This window comes from Leptinotarsa decemlineata, unplaced genomic scaffold (assembly GCF_025532065.1).
Source record: "Leptinotarsa decemlineata unplaced genomic scaffold, Ldec_3_MD MMD2_tig00026299_RagTag_RagTag, whole genome shotgun sequence".
NCBI lineage: Eukaryota > Metazoa > Arthropoda > Insecta > Coleoptera > Chrysomelidae > Leptinotarsa > Leptinotarsa decemlineata.
The window spans coordinates 9,623,641-9,646,337 of record NW_027412676.1 but is presented as its reverse complement, the minus strand read 5'-3'; the positions used below and the strand labels follow the sequence as shown (position 1 = coordinate 9,646,337).

Genomic DNA, 22,697 nt, shown 5'->3' with positions numbered 1-22,697 from the left:
ACATTGGTGTCCATTTTAACCCCCAACAAACTTATCGAAACAGAAAGCGGAATTGTCTGATGTTCTGACATTATCATATCCAGTTCGGAGACTTTTATCTTCTTGGAGAAAACCGATGCCTGGGTTTTTGTGGCTATGAATTGAACCTGATTACTTTCACCCCAATTCTAAATCACTTTTAGATCTTCATCAAAATATGCAGCCTCCTGCTGCTGGTAAAGATGTGCCTCCGTAGTCGATGTTCTGGAATTCAAAGGGAATGACAAGTGTGCTGTCGTCAGCAAAATAATATATTGGCATCGTGGTTTTTCCAATAAGTTGTTGATATACAATGAGGGTTCGATAGTGAAAGGATTCGAGAAATATCCAGCGACGATCACTTGCAGGGAACGCTCTTTCAGGAAGCCATACACAAAAATGATCCGATAAGCCGTAGCATCGAAGTTTGGCCAGCAAACCCTCATGCCACAGTCGGTCAAAGGCCTTAGAAATATCAAGCGCAACAGCTCTTGGGTATCGATTGCGTTGTTTCAAATATGGGTGACAAACGATAGAAGGTCGGGTTGCTATCATCCAACTCGTGTTAGAAATCACACGTTGAAAGGTAATACCTCGTTAGTCCTCAGTTCGCACAAGTTTCGACTTCTGAGGGTTGTTGTTCGTAGGGTTGCGATAGCTGGTTACCGAATAAAAACATATTTCGAAAACATATTTCAAACTGATAGCAAAGTAACTGGTCTATAGATATTTGGAAGAGTTTTCTTGCTCTTTTTTGGGAATAGGCTAAACGCGAGCAATTTTCCAACAAGAAGGAAAAACCCATTTTTGTAAGGTTGAAAAGTCTGCAAAATACTGGTGCGAGTTCATTTGCGCACTTTTTAAGAACGATGACGGGCACTTCATCAGGGCCAGACGCCTTATTGATATTGAGCTGTTTCGAAATTCGCCTGACAAAACGCTGTCGAAGAGTAATTTCCGGCATTGTGGATTCTAGTGTGGGAATAATGGGTGTTCAGCTAGTAGATTTGCTTTTTCCGTTGCAATTGAACCATCCGCTTGTGTTAGTGGTGGAATCCAGACTGTTGTAAAGTTCTGATTAACAGCTTTAGCTACCGACCAGAAGGATCTAGACCCGTTGGGACCGGCAAGCAGTGTATCCCCAATTATCTGATTGTGAAGTTCTTTGCTAACCTAAGTTTGCAGCTGTTGCGAATATTAACAAACCTAGGTCGGTTTTCGAAACTGGAATTTTTGGGCCATTGAAACAAGAATATATGCATCCATGGATGATAGAATAACTTCCGTGACTGCAGAAGCAGTGTTGAAGCACAAGTTGATGGATCTTCAGAACTGAAACAAACATCTATCCAGGGGGAAATTCTAAAATAGTTTTGAAGATCCTTCCATTTAGCTGATCTGTAATGCCAAACTTTGCGCGTCTTAGATTGTTCCCCAACATTTATCGCTAATTCACTCAACACTGAAATGCGTTTGTGTTCAGAAGATCCCAATGGAGACCTTACGGTGACTATGTAAATTTCTGGATTGGTTGTTAGGTATAGATCCAGAAGACTAGCGTAGCAGAAGACTCAAACACGGTCAGAATTCCTGTTTGGTTCATTTATAATCTGAGTAAGTTCGCTGCTTATTACAAAAGACTCAGCTTCGCAACCTTGTTCGTCGTTGATATTTGAAAATTTGTGCCATTCGATATTGTGGACATTGTCCACCAAATATGTTGATTTTGGTACACCTCTTGAACGGCACTTTTCACTATGTGGAACAGGACTTTGTAGAAACCATCTTTTCAAATGTACAGCAATTTGAATCCAAAAACACTCTCCACTTCATTTTTCTGCCCTACTTGTGCATCTCCTTAAGATTATTTTCAAAAAGGAAAATTATACTTTCGGAACTGTGAAGAATTCAGCGAAAACCTTTCATATTGGTTTTCCATCTTTTTGGAATATATCTAGTTTGACATTTCTCGCAATTGCACATAAACATTACTCAACAAACATAATCATTCACTTAACTTTTCGGATCAACACTTTCTATCAGAAGACTTTTCCAAGATCAATAATGATCTTAGTTACACAACAAAATCACCCAGTGTATTCTTAAGTTTCATATCGTATCAAATTGTAAAGAAAGTTCCAATATTTTCAAATATATTATATAATTGAAGTTTTCGACACATCTAGAATGAAATATTCCAGGCATCTAAAATATCATCAAATTTCAATAAAATTAAATGTATATATATATATCATTTACTCCAAACCTCCTTCATTCTTCTACTACTGTCACCACATCCGTCATTATGCAACTTAAACTGATGTAATAATAAATTATAATTCTCTCATAAACGGCCTACTTTATAACCAATTTATGTCATTGAAACCAAAATCGATTTACGCTCGCAGGCAATAATTGATAAGAATAATGAAGTGATTAGTTTTATTCAATGTATTTCTGCAATTGCCGAAATCATTATGATTCTATGAAATTGGTATATAATAATTTCTCAATATTTGGTACATGATTTAACCATTTCTGTATTATTATATTACTGAGTTTAGTTTAGTTTATATGATTTTACAATATTGGATCGGTTCTTTTATTGTGATTCCCATGAACGCCGGCAGGATAACTTCCAGGAAGAAGCTAGTCACTGATGTCATTTCTCACTCTTTCTACCATTATTAATTATGTATCGGGTATTCTGGACATAGATATTGGTAACAGATTGAACTGGAATTCATTTGAGAAGAAAGCTTTGTTGTTGAAACCAAAGCCCAAAAACAAAGCACACACGAGCACTACAGGAACATCCTTAAGGCGTTCTTAGAGCGGTACCTGTGCGAAAATAGTGATTCACATTGGATTTCAATCGCAGAAAATTAAATCCATTTGGAAAAACGTTCTCAGGAAGTTTATTCCACATAAACACTGTTCTCCAAATGAAAGAGTGCTTAAACAGTGGAGTTCGTGGTGTACTCAGTTGAACCTCATACCGATGAGCAGCCACAGTGCGTCGCGTGTTTCTTATATGTACCGCTCTTGATGGAATCAAATGTGCCAAGTCACTTGAACACTACCCGTGAAAGTATCCAACATTTCTTCGATGTTCCAGACTATCGAAGTTGCAAGTGGAGTTCGCGTCTCCAATCCGGCGGATGGCTCTTTTCAGCATCTTCAGAGTATTTTTGGGTGCGAAGCTCTCCATACATGAGAACAATACTCCAAAGAAGGTCTGATCTGAGCTTTATAAAGTATCAGAAGTGGCTGAGGTGTGTACAGTTTTCTGGTTTGGAACAGTGTTTCAAGCTTTTGAGAAGCAGCCTTTGCAATTCCAGCGACATGATTGTGCCAAACATGGTGGTGTCCATTTTAACTCCCAACAAATGATATTCCAACATGAGACAGTGTGCTGTTTCAGCCCTCTATATGTCTCGTCAATAGTACTAGGCCTAGGTAGAACCAATCACACGTGCATTGCTGGACTCAACTGTTTGAGAAACTGAAGATGAGGACATCTTCTCCCCAAAGATTAACGAGGCTCCTCAAGGTGGTCCATTGCAAAGCTGAGCTTGGCTTTGCAAGGAAGCCTTTACTCTCTTAAGCTTGTCCTTTGAGAACAGTTTAGCCTAGAAAAGCATTTGTGGTTCTGCCTGGCATTGCGGTCGACACAGTACAAATAATTTCTTTTGGAGGTCTGTTTTCAGTTAGTTGCCTTGCAGTGAATGGTGTTATGAAAGACAGAGGCTGAATTTTGGCTTAAAAACCCACAGACCACTGCCAGAAAACCCGGAAAATAGCAAAGAGCCCTAAAGATATCCATTTGTTTACTCAAAAAACAAGGTACGCGGCTCTTGAGTGATTCACCATAAAATTGAAAAGTTTGATAGACTACTATTATTGATTCATACAAAATACTACATTTCATCGTCTAGCAGGAGTATATAAGGTGTTCGGAATCGATGACTCATTCTGAAAATATAAAAATGTACCAAAAGTCAGTATTTTCGAATGGAACAATCAGTATTTAGGATAGTTTTGAAATTCCAAGATGAGTTTGATTAATTTTCATAAAACTTTATCTATATCAAAAATCAACTGTTCACGAGATATTTCAGTTTTTCTTGAAAAAATAAAACATATCCACCATATGACTACGGGCTACGAAATCTTCATTTCGAACAGTTGCAGAAAGTTTATTGGAGCTATTAATTTTCCGTCGTGGTTTTTATTGAAGGCACGAATTTAGATGAATAAATAATGGAATAAAAAAAATATCTATTTTGAATGTTACATAAAAGAACACAAAATGTAAAAAATATTCCAAACTAATATTTTCGAAGAAATTTTCGTTAACTTCCAGGCATTTATCAACTCATCATCGAGTTGTTATTTACAGTACGACTGAATTCATCGGCATCTAGGGCGTTATATGATTGTTAAACTTTTCTAACTATATTCTCCTTTCTTGTTGCAGTGTTTTCAATGTGTCTCCATACATGGTAGTCCATAGAAGCCATATTGGGGGAACGTGCTGGTTAGAGTTACGGCCCATCATTGGCCATCCACTCATCATAAAATGAATGATCAAGCAATTATGTTATCCAGTTGGTGCTGAAGAGGCAACAAAATAAGTGCCTTATTACGAAACATCGGATGTTCGCCATTGAGGATGACAGTGTTCCATGTAAGTGAAATTTTACCTCTTTCATGTACTATATTGTGTGGAAATCCTGTGAATGATATCTGATTCGATTTCACAACGAATGTTTGGAGTACAAACTGAATAGGAAAAAGTGTTCCGTTTGAATAATTCAATGTTCATAAAAAAGCGGTGGTTTCAAAAGTATTTTTTTATTTCGTGTAATTAAATATTTATACGAAAGTAGTTATTTCGAAAGAGATTTTCCTTCCAGTTTGTGTCTGAAATTTACTTCTTTGCATGATCTACACATTTTGGTTAGGAGTTTTTTCTGAAATTAATATTTTTTTCCTTTTCTTGGAAGATTTCCACATTTTTTGAATAAGGATGGGGAAGTATAGGGTGTTCCAACAGGAATTTCCGAACTTTCGCAATTGATAACGGCCATCTTGTTGAAGCTACATCTGTCAGATTAGTTGTCATTTATTCAGTCTGTTTATTGCCAAATCACCATGGACGGATATAGCATTTAACAACACGTGCAAACGAGAATATTGTTTTCCATTTTCATCAACATGTTCTTATATATTATTACTAGTACACGTATTTTACAATTGTGATTTTATACTTAACTGTCAATTTAGTTTTATGTTTGTATGGTTTTATATTAAAATAATATTATATGTCAAAACTGACAACTTCAATATTTATACTTATATTTGTGATTTCATATTATCTAATGTGTTTTTAATTTCATATATTAAGTAGTTTATTTTCATATGCAAATCCCCTTTATGTATAATTCATTCTCATACTTTGATATTTATCATACATTAATTGTTTTTCATCTGGATCTCCTTTTCACCACATACAAGCAACATATGATGCTTCTGTGGTTTCTACAATGTTTATTCAACTGTATGTATTACTTTAGTTATTTCTTTTTGTGATTTTAATCTGAATAAACATTATTATTATTATTATTATTATTGTAATCAAGATGGGATCTGTTCGTGCAACGTACCGTGCGCTTCGCCCATTTTACGTTGACTATAATCGTCTTACCAAGAGGACTATTCGAAATGTGGTAGATAAATTTAAGTCCACTGGTTCAGTAAACGATCGCTTAACACCCATACGTCCACGAAAAGTAAGATCTGCCAAAAACATCGCCGCTGTCTGCTAGAGTGTGCAGGAGAATCCGAGATAGTCGATTTCACGTCGCCCACAAGAACTCGGTCTTTCGCAAACCACAATTTGGCAAATTTTGCGTCGTGACTTCGGCCTACACCCGTACAAAATCCAACTGACCCAGGATCTGAAGATATACGACCATGGACAACGACGTGTGTTCGCTGAATGGGCTCTGGAGCAGTTTGCAACTGACTCTAATTTTCATGGAAATATTATTTTCAGCGATGAGGCCCATTTCTGGATGAATGGGTACGCGAACAAACGGAGTTGTCATATTTGGGAAGATACCAATCCACATGAGATCCAAGAGCGTCCAAAGTATTAGGAAAAAGTCACTGGTGTGGATTTTCGGCTGGCGGCGTCATCGGTCCATATTGCTTTGAAAACGACATTGGCTAGGCCATCTCAATGGCGAGCACTATAGGTCGATGATTACCAACTTCTTTTAGCCTGAATTGGATTATCTGGACACCAACGACATGTTGTAACCACATGTCGTTGGTGTCCAGTTCATCCAATTCAGGCCAAAAAAAGTTGGTAATCATCGACCTATAGTGCTCGCCGTTGTGATCAGGAGATCTTTCAAATGAATAAATAATGCTCATGCTTGTTTGAAGGTGATTGACAATGTTTTATGATGGATTTCATTAGTGAGGACTTCCATTGTTCAATATTATATAAAATGATTCGAAGTCCTTGAAAGAACCAATACAATTGAAAGTTGAGAAAAATAGCTGAAAATAACAATTATATTGAGAAAAAAATACCCTGAAAAAAAATAACAATGAAATAAAATACAAGTAAAAAATAGAACGATTAAACAAAAAAATTAAATTAAAATTAAGAGATTCCAAGCCAAGTTACTTCACGACGTTTCGATCGTTAGTATTCACAATCGTCTTTTGGTGATGACTGGACTATCGTCAATTAAATAATCTAGAATTTACTGAAATTTTCTTATTCAATTATTCATCGGAATTCATTTTTTATTCAAACCAAACAAAATTGACGTGTGAGCTTTTTGATAATATTATTTATTATAAAAATTCAAAGAATGCTCTAAGCTTTTTTCTCAGATCAATTTTGGGATTGAGAAATATTCTGTATCGAGGATTCTTGTGTCATTTCCATTGAGTACTCTTCTCAATGTATTGAGAATCTCCCGAATGAAGTATTTTTCCATGACCGCCAGTTTTCCAGAGTTAATAAAAACTGTACTTCGGCAACTACCTACCTAATTTAGGATAGAATTGGCCGACACTTGATGATATAATTCATAATTAAATCACAGTAGACAATTTATTCTGAAGTTATCACTAAACGACCATTTAGCTATTTTCGATAGGAAAGTATGCCACAAAACACTATCAGCGGTATATTTCATTATAATAATTTATAATTATTGGATATTGTCATCTCAATATCCTAAATCCATACACAAGACTACTATGATGCTTATTCCCAGAACACTCAGCCATTATCATTCCCTCCGCTAGATGGATCTGCAACCCCATTCTATGAAATGTTTCTGTTACAGCACAAGTCATCCGGGTAAAGCACTCAAGAACAATTCTTGCGGTGAGCGAACCGCGTGTCCTTTACTTCCTTTCACTTCACTTTCCCTCTCTATATCGACACCAAGTCAGACTTGCGCACGCACGCTTCTTAACAATGTTAAAATAAATGCCAAAGTTGGCGAACAGTGTTAATCGAGACACTACCGTCAATTGTTGACTTATTTAAATTTTAGGAATATTTTGATAGGTGTCAGTGATAAGTGCGCGACTCTTCAGAACAGATCTTGTCTCGATTCAAATCTGTGCACTTTCTAATCGTTGATTGTTACCTAATATCTTGACTAGCGCGCAGACACTATCAACAACCATTCAGAATCAGTCGGTGAATCAAATTTTCGAAATGTTCGCGGCTACAGAATAGACTCAGTGCGTTTTACATGCCAGAATTTTCGAGTGCTCAGTTATTTGTGATACCTCCATCTCATAGCTCAATCATTGTTGGACGAATCCTGCAGGTAACTAATTTAGTATTCAGCAGATTTTGTTTGATCGAGATATTTTAGAATTCCCACAATTCATGCTCTTATGAAACTGATTCGAAAGTGAACTTGGCTGGTGAAAGGAAACTTAAACGCGAGTTTTGTCGTATTTTAGTAACTGTAGTAGTAATTATGTTATTTCATTTCGAATGATAGGTTTTGATTTTTCGAATAAAGTTGATCTGTATTTGGCAACTGCGGTTTATGTAATTTATCAGGATTTGTGGCAGGCAAACACTAGTTACGGAAAATATATTTTTGAAAATGTTAGATTTAAAACTATACAGGAATATGTAATGTGGTCTAATAATCCGACCTATAAACGGAAGTGTTCCGCAGAGTGCCCTCTGTGGACCCTAAACTTCTTCACTTCTCATAAATTATCTGTTCTTTTGAAATAATTAGCTGAGAAAAGAAGAAGGGTTGGAACACTATTCCAAACCAGAAAACTGTCCACACCCCAGCAACTTTTGATGCTTTATTAAGCTCATGTATGAAGCTCTGCCCCCAAACATACGCTGAAGTTGCTGGATTCCATCCAGAAAAGAGCCTGATTAGAGACACGAACATCACATGCAACCTTGATAGCTTGGAACATCGAAGAAAGGTTGGAGATTTGTCTCTCTTTTATAGATACTTTCACGGAAAGTGTTCAAGTGACTTAGCGCATTTGATTCCACCAAGAGCGACACATATCAGAAATACACAACGGACTGTTGCTGCTCATCGTTTTGAGGTTCAACTCAGTACACCTCGAACTTCACTGTTTAGGAACTCTTTCATATGGAGAACTGCGTTTATGTGGAATAAACTCCAGCGATTCAAATACAATGTGAATCGCTACTTTCGCACAGGCACCGCTCTGTGAGCGCCTTGAGATTTTTTATGTAGTACTTGTGTTTCGTCCTTGAAAAAATACTCTTTGCAGTGATCTGACGTTAGAAGATTCAGATTTCTCAGTAATTTTCTCTAATATCTATAAGTGGCGATTATAAAAATTGAGGAGGGGGGGATGCAGAATGTACGCATGAATTGTTAACTTTGAGGAAACTGAGGATACCTGATTTTGGTAGATATTATGATTTCGCGAATATCATTATATTTCTAATCCTAATTATTCCCATTTCGAAATAAAAACTGAAAAATTTTGAGCCATGAAGCTCCAGTAGGTAATGTGTTTTTTGAAAGTTGTCCACTGCGTCAAATATTCCCTCGCCTAAAAGTGATGGATGATGAGTGGACAATTTTTCATGGAAAATATGAGAGGTTCAATGATCTCTTCAATATGTTCAACATATTTTTCTAAAATATCGATTTTCTGGATAATCTGTACCATTCTTACAAACCCACGCAAGTTTCTTTGTCATAATAGCTAATAAGAACCCAGTGATACACTTTGGTGGGAGTTTGAGGATTGACAAATTTGCTAGATCATTTTTCCACTTCCGTTTCCAAGATTTCAAATGGGATGAATTTCTATAGGCTTCACACCATTCACACTTTCCATAATTCTGGGGCTTCTTCTACTGAAACAGAAAAAAGGATCTTCAAGGAACATTCAAATTTCACTAACAGCAATGTCACTCAAGTCGTTTGACCTTACAACTTACGACACTGATTAATCTCCTCATTATGATTTTTCATAGTAATGAAGTTTCATCTACTTTTGAACTTTTGTGAAGAAGGTAAGGTGATTTGAAATATAAAATAAGAAAAGAGGGGCAGAGAGACTTCAATATTAGGGTACAACAGAAACCACCTTGTTAATGTGCTGGATATAGTTAACAAAAACAATCCAAAAAAGAGATTTTTTCAACAACAATTGCTGAATACGTTTCAGTGTTTAGTCACGATGAATAACTCGAATTTACTAGAAATACTTTGAGAATATAATTTCTATCCAAATGATGATCATAGAAGATCAGAGGATCGATCAGAGCTCTTCTGTTGATCAGTGCCGGCTGCTGCTGACGCAATTCTCGGTCGTAGATTTCCTCACAGTCAGATTCTGCTTCTTCTTCTTAATTTTGATCCCAGCTTCCAGATTGTCAGATTCTGCTGTGATGGTTTGGCCCGGTTGCTGAAAGTTATAATGAATCACACCAGCTGCTGACTACCATAAAGTAACTATGGTCATTTTAGATGGGTTTTCGCTTTTGGAAAGTGTCTGAGTAGCTCATCGGTATCCAACCTCTGTTCTGAATGTATCTTGCTATGGTAGAGGATCCACTTTTCATCTCACGTCACGATCCAAATAAAAAAGGATCGTTTTGGTTCCGAAGGTATAGAAGAACATACCTTGAAACGCGATCGTTCAAATCGTGAGTCACCCACTCATTGTCTTGGATTACTTTAGATCGACCACTTCGGGACTCATCTTTGAGGTTAAATTCTCCGGAAAGAAACTTCGCAAACCAACGGCGAACAGTGCGTTCAATAACTATCATTGCCAAACGACTGGTTAATTTTTCGATGTGTTTCGGCAGCATAGATAAAATTCGTAAATAAAAATTGGCCAGAAATCGCTTGACGACATCATATAGTAATAAACTGAAAGCAGGCAAAAAAAATAAATTTGTAATGAGGAGCACCAATGGGTATAGTCCAAAACTTTTAAAACAACCTATACGAAAGAATGTTTTTGGCTTTCTACTTCTTCATCTTGACGAAAAGTCGTAAATATGAATGAATTAAGTGTTTTTTTATAATGTTATCCGTATTTGTAAGTGAAATTTCACATCTTTCATTGTGTGGGAATCCTGAGGATGATATCTGATTTAATTCCATTGCATGTTTGGAATACAAACGGAATAGAGAAAGGTGTTTTTCGTATAATTCAACGTTCATAAAAAAGTATTTATTTCGAAAGTATTTTTCTTTCTTGTAATTCAATTATATGAAAATAGCTGTTTCGAAAGGAATTTTCTTTCCAGTTTGTGTCTGAAAGTTACTTTTTTGCATGATCTACACATCTTTGTGAAGAGTTCATTAAGGAATTGATTGCTTCCTTTCTTTGGAAGATTTCCACATTTTTTTGTATCAAGATGGAGAAGTAGAAGGTCAAAAACATTTTTTCCCAAAATTTAATCTCTCCTAAAAATATGGCCTTTTAATTTGAACCTATACGACTATTTTTTATTGTCAAATTATTTTTAGAACAGTCAAATAGACAAAAGTAGCCTTTGTTACTCCCAGTGGGCTTCTTGCTCGAATGTCAATAATATTCTGTTGATCATTAGAAAGATACATATTCACTTGCTTCTTCAAACAAAAATACTGCTAAAATCAACAGATTTTATATCATATCAAAACGCTTTCTCTGAAATTATTGACGTCACAAATCAGCTGCGTCGTTAATCCGCATTACTAGTCATCGTTGAGTAACGAGTGTTAACGAATACAATTCAAATTTGAAATATTTTGATATTTGAAAAGAAGTTTTTCGTAGTTTTATTTCACATATCTGACGAAATGGGTACTGTACATGACGAATTTTTCACTTCCCTAATCTTCAGTCTCCAGAGGATGCTCCATATGGGAAACTTATTTATTAAGGGTTTTTCGACAAAAACTAAACATACACCAACAAAATACAGGACAACACACGTAATATACAAGGAACCTTCAAATATTTGATTTTGTGACAAGAGTAAAGTACTCTTATTTTGAAAAATCTCCGGAAATATTTTTTGAAAAGTTATTCAGCATTAAGTTTTTGGTGCGAAGTCATTTTTATTTTTTGTTAACACCGAAAATTACTCAAAATTATACAGTATTGTAACAAAAACTTAATATTCAATAATATAAAATCACAAAACATCAAAATAAAATAGGCATTTCGGAACAAACATATTGATTTTTCTGGAGATTCAACTCAAAACACTCTACTCCAGAAAATCTCCAGGAAATCAATGAGTTTGTTCAGAAATACCTATTTTATTTTGATGTTTTGTGATTTGATATTATTGAATATTAAGTTTTTGTTACAATACTGTATAATTTTGAGTAATTTTTGGTGACAACAAAAAATAAAAATAACTTCGCACCAAAAACTTTGAAGATTAATTTACTTTTCAAAAAAATTGACCGTGGTTAACACGACAGTTGTATACTTTGCAATATTACAGGCTTTCAAAATGAATCGTTGTATACAGGATACTGTCTATGTATCGTTTTAGCAAAAATTTGTTTTTCGTAGTCCCCATTTGAAAAAAATGGGTGGAAAAATAAAACTTCACTTAGATGATGCTTTCAAATCTAGATGTGTTTTCCAATGCTCAACAACTTTTTCAATTAACATTTCCCGAGATTTTTTAAAATAAGAGTATTTTACTCTTGTCACAAAATCAAATATTTGAAGGTTCCTCCTATATTACGTGTGTTAGTTTAAGGAGATTCATAAACTTTTATCAGGAATAACTTTTTGTCGAAAAACCCTCAATAAATAAGTTTACCATATGGTACATACTTTGGGGATGACACTGTATAGGGTTTCCACACACGGACTTCCGAATTTCGACAATTCATAACGACCATCTTGTTGAAGATTAATCTGTCAAATTAGTTAACACTTATTCAGTCGGTTTTGCAAACCACCATGGAAGGATATAGAATTCAACCAATATTTTATTCAAAAAATAAAATTGTTTTATCAAAATGGATATTCTGTTCGAGCAAAGTACCGCGCGCCTTCGAGACAGTCGATTTAGCGTTGCTCTCTGGGCCTTTAGCAGACCACATTTTGGCGAATTTTGCGCCGTGACTTGGGCCTGCACCTGTACAAAATTCAACTGACCCATGAACTGAAGGTAAACGATCATAGACAACGACGTGTGTTCGTTGATTGGGATATTGTGGAATTTGGGACTGTACCAATCCACATGAGATCCAAGAGCTTCTAATGCATTCCGAAAATGCACTGTTCGGTATGGATTTTGGGCTGGTGACGTCATCGGTCCATAAATCTATGAGAACGACGTTGGCCAGGCCATAACTGTCTACGGCGAGCACTGTAGGTCGATGATTACCAACTTCTTTTAGCCTGGTCACCAACGACATGTGGTTTCCACAGGACGGCGCTACGTGCCACTCACCTCATACAACATGGGATATTCTCCACGAGCGATTTGGGGGTATGGTCATCTCACGTGGAGATGATGTGAACTGGCCACCGAGGTCGTGGAATTTGATCCCGTTAGACTTTTTCTTGTTGGGTTTTCTTAAGTCGCTGGTGTACCTATGCGAATAAGTCACAAATTACAGCGTTCCTCTAAGCCAACATAATTCATGCTTCATTAACGCGCCAGAATCATGGAAAATTAGACGTTTCGGGGGCGCTCCGCCCAGAGAAGCCGTGGCGGACATTTGAACGATGTTATATCCCACACATTATGGCATCAATAGGTCTTTCGAACGAATTAAAAATATCGATGGTACCTCACACATACTTTGGACACTCAATGAAAAACCCCGAATTGGTGCAATGGAACAAAATATATCTACCCAACAGGCAACAGAAGGCCGAATAAAGAGTCGCGTCTATCAGTTGCATTTGCCTCTCTGCATAAAAAAAGTCAGTTTTGATCAAACTTACTTTATGGATTTTCTATTGATTATAGGACGCTGATAGTAACTTCGTGAATGTGTTATTTATATTGATAACCTGAAATGTATTCGTCACAGCTTTGTCGGCTAATATGAGTTGATGACTGTTTATTTTTTTAAACAGTGCATTGTTTTCACCTGTGGAAATTATTTTTAGTAGAAGAAGTTGGACACTATCAACAATTTTTTTTAAGTTTATATGAAAGTGCTGTGGAAACATTTGGTTTCATTTGTCAGAAAATTATTATAAATTTCACCTGCAACTTTAAAAAATGATAAATATGGTCTTCATTCATAACTCTTTGCAATCATATCTTTGATTTATTATATTCATGTTATACTTCTATTAAAACATTTTTGGCTTAGACACGGTGGTGCTTTTGTAATACAGCACCTAATATATGAATAATTTTTATTTAATGAATCTTTTTACAGAAACAGCTTCGTTTTATTCAATATTCAATGACTCGAAATGAAAATGGAAGTTAATCTTTAGGAAAGTCTATAGGTACCCGATTTAAAAAAAAAATGTGTGTAATAACCTATTTTGATGTATACGATACTATTCCGGAAGATAGAATCGGTGTTTTACCTTATTTCCAGAGTTACAGTCCTACTCAATTCCAAAAATTGCAACTCTTTAGCCTTCATTTTGCACAATACAAAATATTGAATGCAAATATTTATTCATGGACGTTTCAGTTTAATGACAGTCCCTGGAAAAAAAAATTTCATTGAAAAAAACTTATAACCAGTATTTCAGTAGTATTTGCCAATATTGCAAAATATTTATTTCCAATCTATTATATTATTTGTTACTATGTTGTAACCCAATCCATTTTCAATTAACTCTATAATTGTAAGATTCTCCAACGCAGCGTTTTATTGTCGGAAGTAGATCAAATCTTTTCGTTGTAGATAATGTCGAAATGTGTGGTGACTTGAACGTAATTGATTTGATATGCATAAATGACTTCTCACTATGGTCTTTCGTTATGTAAGAGGCGCAAAATATTTCTTTGGTGCCGGAAGGAATTGAAGATTATTAAGTCAGCTGTTTGATGTGCTTGACCAGAGTTAATAATCGCATTCAAACGTGTTCATTATTTGCCTGGAACAATAGAAAGTCACCCATCTCAACGAATATTGTAAACATGATGTAACTAATCCATTGGAAATGCTTTCCAATTAACATTTTTATGAATTTGATTAGCCAAAACAATTAGTGGACCCTTCATGGAAATTGAATTTACTGATATTATAAAAAAAGAACCACTCGAATCACTATAAAGCCTTTGAAAATGTAACCAATACAATCAACAATGAAGAATGCATTCTAGAATACTCATTCTAAAATATTGTGAATGATGAAATGGGTTATGGGTTATTTTTTTTAATCATTTGAATAAGCTAAATGATATCAATGATCACTTGATAATATCATTGGATCCTAATCTATTCAATTTTAACAATAATTCAATCAATAATTCAATATTTTTCTGTTGTAGATGAAAATTTAGTTTATAAATATAATTATGTTGAAAGGTAAATTCAATGCAGTCGGTTTGGACCCAATACAATCCGAATGGGTTGTGCTTTCATTTGAACATGGAAAAACGAAAAAATATTTAATATTTTGCCACTTTCTCAAAATAAGAAAATGAAGATCTTGAATGAGATATGACCAATAGCCAGTTTACCAGTTTCATAAAAAAATTGACGGTTTTCAACTGAACCTACATTTGTTAGAATAGAAAATATAACTAATCAAATAATGAAGACTCTGGGAAAAAAAATGTGCTATATTAAATTGCTATATGAAATTATTTGACAATATTAATTACCAGGTTATGCAACCATGTTGATATTCGTAACGTATGTTTATCTTGTCCCGTCGTGCATTCATTTAAAACTACTTTTGTCAAAGACGACAATATATGGGAACTGACTCAAGCATTTCATACTGGAAAGTATTTAATAACAATGTTCTTCAAGGCTCAATTTTAGGCCGTGCTATGGTTTTCATCAATTATGTATTTCATTTGGGAGCTGAAAATTCAATAAATGAAGATTTGAAAGACTCATGAGTTGAGTTATACAAATAAAACGTGTTGATGATGGTGGGTCTTTAAGATAAAATTGTTCAATAAATCATCATACACAAAAGTTTTGCATGAAAATATACTAAAATATATTAGGAATATTCAAAGCAATGATCCAACAGGTTGAAGTTACAGGTGAGAAGTGGACAATGCCTGTTATCTGAGTATTCGCCTGGATCACAGGATCCTTTTTTTTGGACTTCTGTCCAACGGCACCGAAAATTATGATCCAGGGCTCATTCGATTCAGAATGACGTCTAGCAACTTTTTGAAAAAAATTCAAGAGGGGCTCGAAAAAAATTGAGAAAGTTATAAACAATTTAGCAGAAAAAAGGGGGTTTGGTTTTTTACAAATATTTCGGAAAATATTGAAGATATCCGAAATCTGAAAAAAGATCCTTGAAGCGGGGGAAATTTACTAAAAAAAAGTTTTGACAAATCTCAAATCCAAAAAAATCCATGTTTAACTTTCTTTCGTCAATTTTATGTTCAATTAATTGTTTCTCACTCATTTTCACTGCCCTGAAGTGCAGATGCTTCATTCCATCATTTTTATATTCATCAAAAAAACTTCAACGTTGATACCAATATTATTACGTAAATGGTCAATGTACCGTTTATATTTTCGAAAACGAGCTACACAAAATTGAAATGTTCCAAAAGTTTTCTGATTTCCAATAATATAAAAAACAAACATAATAACATTTGGAAAAAAATCATCAAAATTAGAGCAGGCGTACCGTAGTCCCAAACAAACTTCACACCTTATTTTTCAGTGATCCTTTGTTTGGAAAATTTATAAGGTTTATCTCATGAATGGAAAGCTACCTCAATATTCTCAGAAGAAAAGTAGTTGTAGGAATGTATATGAATTATGATAGGAATTATTTCATTAATTAAAATAATCATTCATCATATTATTTACAAAATAGAGCATTTTCTCATTTCAATTGTCATCACTGACAATTCTCTAGTGGTTTCATAGTATTAGACTTTTTTCATTTATGTTTTTTTTTCTTTTTTCTTAGGACCGACGCGACGCTTCGAATTAGTTTTAACTGTATGCCGGTTTTATTTTACAAACTGTAATTATTTGTGATATATGTTTTGTTGATAAATTATTATTAATAATAAAACACCATCGAGAGAAAAAATGCATCTTCTAGGAATTCTTTAAAAATAATTTTGAAAATATTAGATGTAGATATTGTCAAAATTCTCCCATCATTGTAATTATTTACTTTCTAGTGAATGCAGAAAGTTAACATATCTAATTGAAAAACTATTTCATCATTTCAATTTACAATCACTTCACTTGTAATTCCCGCCTAACCTATGTGACTACATACAAAATTATCTCATTATCGTAATTTTTGGTTTTGAGTTATTTCACAAAAAACTGTTTCTGAAATATATAAATAATTAAGTGTGAAGGTTCAAGCAATTAATGGCGAAATTCGGATTTCTATTTTATTAGCAAACATCAGAGTAATCTGTTTGTAGTTGGGTGAGAGGTTAATAGAAAAAAAATGATTGTTGTGGATTCGTTCAAGCGTAATGAGATTATAGGAAGGCAAGTTTGAATCATTAATTGTTAGAAACGTATTTAGTAGATTAGAAAACCAATCGAGTACTATATTTCGAAAAGACGAAGCGATTCCTATCGTTTTTAGACAAAAATCTATTATTTTTTCTTTTGTTGCACTTTTGTAATTTGAATATCACCAGAGGATTTTGTTTGGGAATCGCAATAGATGCATTCAGAATTGCTTCAAGTGAAACGCTTGACATATCACCTCAATGGTGTACTTCAAAGTTTAGGAATAACACACCTATCTTATTACCTCATCAGTACCGTTTTGAATGACATTATGACTTTATATCACCTATATATACACATTTACTCATGTCTAGATGACAGTACGTATAGACATTTACACGGTTATTTAATTTAAAAAATCTGGACAAAAAATTCCCTTCGAAACAACTACTTTCACATGGACATTGAATTACATGAAAGAAAAAGTACTTTCGAAAAGATTACTTTCATATGAACGTCGAATTTTACGAATATCGCTTTTTTTATTCAGTTTGTACTCCAAACATTCGTTATAGAACAACATGATTTTGATTTATTCATGGCTATTTTGAATATGATATTTGAGTTTACATTTTAATTCGAAACAACTTTTCTGAATTCTATTGTGTTTTCGTAGTGAAGAGACTATAGTTTATCTGTTGTTTGACTTGAAGAAGAGAACAGAATTCGGATTGGTAGGTCATGGTCGTTGCTGAGACTTCAAGGTACAACCTTAGTCCTTGCAGTCTGCTACAGTAGCAGACGAAGCATTTGGTACTTCAGGTCCCGTGCGACCACGGTTCAGCAGCCCGGATTTCGTTCTCTTAATCGTGACTTCGGCGGAGAGCCTATGCTCTTATATCTGTATAATTGGTTATCAAACTTTGGGTGGTATTTGAATGGTATTAGTGATGATTTCTAAATCTTGTGAGAAAGTGTGTAGATCATAGATAATTCACACATTTTCTTTCAGATGCAAACCATGAAATAGAGTCCAACTGAAAGAACTCCTTCCTTTTCCATATTGAATGCGACAAAGAAATCACGTTTTTCTTCGAAAAAATTAATGAAGAAGTATCGAAGTGAATTCCTACTCACCAATTTTGATAGAGAAATATAAGAGAGCATTTTTTATACTAGTGAATTACAAATTCCTCAATATACGAAACATACTTCAAAATGTTGTACCATAAATCGATAGTATCAATAATTGTTACCTTTGCATTCTACACTGATATATCAAAAACACCTTCAGGTTCGAGTGTACAGTCTAGAGGCAGGACATATACCTATATATAGACCTAGGGACTTATGCGACCTTATTTCAGGCGGATATCTACGCCATTGAGTTATGTGCGGAGAATTTGGCGGAATCAACCTCACACATAAATCAATGACCCCACTCTCTTTGAATCAACTCTAACATCCTGTCTCTTATGTGGATCTTCAAAACTGTAATAAAAATTAACTTTTAGGAGTTACATTATTTCATATTTGTAGGTGATGCAATCACTGTGTAATACTATGAAACTAAACTTTCTGAAGAAATTTAAAATTGCTTGGCCATAAGTTTCTTTTGATACCACGTTTTTGTAGCTCCCTGATATGAAAGATCGCCAAGTTCATATGGAAAAAACCGGAAAAATCCTCCCAGTGAGATTTAATATCCAAAATGCTTGTGTAAGATATATATATATGCATCATCAAAAATGGCCTCACTCTATTCTTACAATACGCCTAGGTTTCGTGTTGATATTCGAAATGGAGTGAATTGTTCATAGTACAAAATATCATTTACTCAATACATTTTGGAAGAATCCGACCTTATAAACAAGTCAACAAAAATATTCTCGGACATTTAAGCGGCGTTGGAAGCGCTTGGCTCCTACCGAGCAACGTCTCAATTGGTAGCAAATTGCCAAAAACGACCGACTCTTCTTGATAGGAAGACATAACAGATTGTCTCTGGTCTGGATTCAGGCCATACTGGCCTGGAAGACAATGAGGCTGTTGACTCCCTTGGAAAGAAGGGGGCTACAAGCAGCTTCATTGGACCAGAACCTGTCATTGGCATAGCTCTAGGCTTTGCCAAACAAGGATTGAACACCTGGATGGCAAGAAAATCTATGGACTTCTGGCAGAATCTTCCAGGATTGGCTCACTCCATGGCGTTTATTCAGCCTTCGAAGCTTGATACCAAACAGTTGTTGGACTACAGTCCAACAACAAGCAAATTGCCAAAAACGACTGACTCTTCTTGATAGGAAGACATAACAGATTGTCTCTGGTCTGGATTCAGGCCATACTGGCCTGGAAGACAATGAGGCTGTTGACTCCCTTGGAAAGGAGGGTACTGCAAGCAGCTTCATTGGACCAGAACATGTCATTGGCATAGCTTTAGGCTTTGCCAAACAAAGATTGAACACCTGGATGGCAAGAAAATCTATGGATTTCTGGCAGAATCTTCCAGGATTGTTGGACTATAGTAGGGATGAACTACGGTGTCTAACAGCCCTTCTTACAGGTCACTGTCATGTGAATCATCATATGTAGAGACTCGGACTGTCAGAAGACAGTGTGTGTCACCTCTGTTTGGACAATGATGAACCAGCAGAGCACACACAGAGCCGTACTCTTACTATCTGACCTGAAAGACTACTCACCATATGAACTAATCGGCTTCGTTAAGAAGCTGGATTTATTTGGTCGAGTGTGAATAGGTGTGAGCCACAATAAACCCTTGCGGGTTGCGGTGGTGGGTCGAATAGACTCACTCACTTTGGACCTAACTTAACCTACTCAATTCATTAGCTAGACATACTGTAAAAATTAAGTGAGTTTGTTTGTTTACAGTTTGTGAATTCATTTCATTTTGTGTAAACTATAAAAATATATACATTATAACGCCTCTCAGAAATTAGTTGAACATAAAAATAACGGAGCATCACGAAAAGTAGAAGAATCTCAGTATAATTTTTGTATAAATTCTGTGAAGTGTAACTGATGAATAGCCGTTTTTACAATATTTCAATAAATTATACTATTAGGATATTATTCGAAACTATTGATATATTATCATGGATTCTCCAAATGAACAATGTCTTGAAGTTTATCGACATGATTCCATTTGTACATAAAGCGAAATATAGCTGGTCTTTTTTTATCGTGTACAAAAGCGAAGATATAATTGCATTTCATTGAGTACCGCTATGAAAACACAAAATGAAACTCATCATTAATTCAATTCACGTAACATTTCTGAGCATACTAAAATTTAAGCAACACACCTGCTAATGAAATAATTATTGTTGAGTCCACCTACGCACTGGCTTTAAAGCCGAGCCATTAGCCTTCGGATATTTTTCAATACCAACATTGATGTAATGCAAATATATTTTTGATCAAATTCAACGAAGAATTCTGAAACTTGAAATGGAAAGTATGCAGTGCAATATTCAATAACTTATGTATGCTTGATTTCTCTAATACAACGAAATAACCATTATTATACGAGGACCGTAGAAAAAAAAGTAAAATTTGACGTTAAACCGGAACTGCAAACAATTTTCCTCAGTTCATGTTTCGCTAACCAACTTGACATCATCGGGCACCAGATGATAATCCGAATACAATTTTCAAAAGAATATTGTATGAATATTATGTAATGGCTCCAAGCAGTAAATGTAAGTGAAAAGTATCAATATTTAGATATTTTCCGTACATTCTAGTAGTGTACTATACGAATTTTTGTTGTGTTTGGACTAAATGGTAAAAACGCGAAGTTCCCAACCACCAAAACAGTTTTATTTTGTTGGTATTTTATAATTACTTCCAAAATGTTAATTGATTATATCAGACCAACCGTGAACACAATCAGTTGTGGGCATACAAACGTTTATAAAATAAAATTAAAAAACCGTAATAAAATAGTCTCGAAATTATCACAGAAACAACACAATTTTGTTTTCATTACCATATTGTTACTTTATTGATAATTTCTCAACTATTTTGAAGTATGGTATATGTACTACAATTCCAAAAAATAGAATAGCTATTACAACATCAAATTGCTTCCGCGGGTATATATTTGCTGTCGCCAAGAATAAAATGCAGCATTCAAGAAGAACCAGCTGACCTTGATTTTAGAGGTCGTATAATGAAGTATAATTTGTCAGTTTTATTTGACTAGCGTCCCAATAATTATATGAATAATAATGGCGTGTAATATTGGTCATTGGAAATAAATCAAGAAAAGTGGTTCGTTTTAGACGAAGACCCACGTAATCTAGTGCTTCTTGCTTAAAACAGAAAAATGTTATTATTGATTAAAATCCATCGAAGTGGAGCACCATGTATATGTGCCTTGAGTACTGTGACGTATATTTTACAGAAACTTTCGAGAAATTTTATTACCTGAAGTTGAAATATGATTTCTCAATTACCAGATGTAGCACTGGTACCGAAATGAATATACTGAATCTTAATGATGTAAATTTATAACAATAATAAAAATAAAAATAATAATGATAAATGGGATAGACAAATGTGCAATGGTCCATCTCAAAAGAGGACGATGCGGGGACTACGGAAAGGATGTGCAGCTCGTAGATGGAAGCATACTTCACTATCTGGATGCCGGCAAGATGTATACTTACCTCGGGGTAAGTTACCTCACAAGAGGTAACAGCAGTGAAAACCTCTCTCCGCGGCAAGTATCAGCACAAACTTCGACAGATCTGGTCATCGGAACTGTCGAGGAAGAACAAAGTTGGTGCAACAAATATGCTTGCCTTTTCAATCTCACTCTTCTCGTTTGGACTCGGGAGGAGCTGTATCAACTTCACGTAAAGACCGGAAAAATGATGCATCTCTATCGGAGTTTGCATCCCAAGTCGTCCGTTCCACAGTTATACTTCCCCCGACAACAGGTAGGCCGTGGACTTTTGAGTTTGGAGTGTCTACATGACATAATGTTATTGGATACAGCCTGTAAAGTCGTCAGGAGTTCGGATCCCCTTCTCTGCATGGTCCGTGACCATGAGAGAGCAGGAAATGGAGCATTTCTCTTTAGGGCAGCTGCCCGAGCAGCTGATGAACTCGGTATAGTTTTCGACACTGAACGAGGTGACCACAACTCTGTCACCGAGTTGGAACTCGATCAGCAAAAAGCTCAGATGAAAGCCGCAGAGATCACCTTACTTCTGCGGAAGCACAAGGATAATTCAATGCATGGGATCTTCTTCAATAACATTGGAGACATTGGCTTATCAAAGCGCCTGACGTTCGCTTTCCTCAGGTCGAGTGGGCTGAAGTCGGAAACTGAGGGGTTCATCGTGGCTTGCCAGGATGGTGTCCTCAACATCTTAGTCTACCGCAGTCGCGAGATGGGAATAGAGGTTCCTGACACAAGTTGCAGAGCCTGCCACGAGGCGCCCGAGACCCTAATGCACTTGCTATCAGCATGCCCAGCATATGCGGTCTCGGCCTATATCCATCGAC

General features: G+C 35.4%; 1 protein-coding gene across 3 annotated transcripts in view; it reads left to right on the top strand.

Annotated features, from left to right (window-relative positions):
• The first annotated feature begins 7,519 nt into the window (after positions 1 to 7,519).
• The window catches only part of sona (sol narae), a 214,974-nt gene continuing 199,796 nt past the window's right edge, over positions 7,520 to 22,697 (top strand). The window contains exon 1 of one of the 3 annotated variants that reach the window (XM_074180559.1): positions 7,520 to 7,889. The gene's annotated coding sequence lies outside the window, so the exon portion shown is untranslated. The remainder of the gene's footprint in view (positions 7,890 to 22,697) is intronic. The other 2 variants (XM_074180558.1, XM_074180561.1) reach the window with 2 other exon arrangements.